The sequence below is a fragment of the Halyomorpha halys genome, unplaced genomic scaffold, assembly GCF_000696795.3.
Source record: "Halyomorpha halys isolate HHAL.00 unplaced genomic scaffold, Hhal_1.1 Scaffold111.1, whole genome shotgun sequence".
Taxonomy (NCBI): domain Eukaryota; kingdom Metazoa; phylum Arthropoda; class Insecta; order Hemiptera; family Pentatomidae; genus Halyomorpha; species Halyomorpha halys.
The window spans coordinates 351,453-352,117 of NW_027109684.1; the positions used below are offsets into that span (position 1 = coordinate 351,453).

General features: G+C 31.9%; 1 protein-coding gene across 4 annotated transcripts in view; it reads right to left on the reverse strand.

Moving 5' to 3' along the window:
• LOC106677914 (uncharacterized) overlaps positions 1–665 on the reverse strand; it is a 17,961-nt gene that overhangs the window by 11,381 nt on the left and 5,915 nt on the right. Inside the window, exon 3 of one of the 4 annotated variants that reach the window (XR_001342662.2) lies at positions 65–192. The exons of the other annotated variants lie outside the window; for them this stretch is intronic. The gene's annotated coding sequence lies outside the window, so the exon portion shown is untranslated. Of the gene's footprint in view, positions 1–64; positions 193–665 lie in introns of those variants that run through there. 4 annotated transcript variants of the gene reach the window in all.

Consider the following 665-nt stretch of genomic DNA (forward strand, 5'->3'; position numbering starts at 1 on the left):
TTAATTCGAGCTCTTCTTGCTGTGTAAACTTCTGTAAAATTTCCGGTTTAAACGTACTTGTATAAAAGACATTTTCCTCGGTGGTCTTCTTTGAATGCTGATCTAATTTTTATCGGTTCTGTAGATTTAGGTTTCGCGCCCTATTTACGAAAGTCCTCCATCAGCTTTGGAGGCATGCCATTGTACCGGAACCTATATACAAAATGTTAATTACCAAGGTGATATGGCACCTTGGGCCGTACATAATCCTTAAGTGAGAATATCTTTATAATTTTAACTTAATCTATAGGCACTGACAAGCCCTGTGTTGTAATGAAGGAGTTTCCTGCCATATCTTTTTAACATTATGTAAAGAGCTTTGTCACGTTAAATAGAAAACTGATTTGTTTTACCCCATTTCCATTTTTTTTTTTTTTTTTACTTATAGTTTATTAGTATTTTTAGTTCACTTTTCTTTTGTTTATTTTTCACCTCAACATCTTAGTCAAAAGGATAAACAAATTAAGAAATAAAATCCAGAATAAAAACAAAATATGAATATATTGGGTGACAATCATATGAAAAAGCTAAAAGCAGAATACAAAAGAAAACTACAGGAAATACTAAAACTACAGGAAAACTACAGGCCATTCTGACACCACAAGAAATAAGTCTTCCAATGAAAA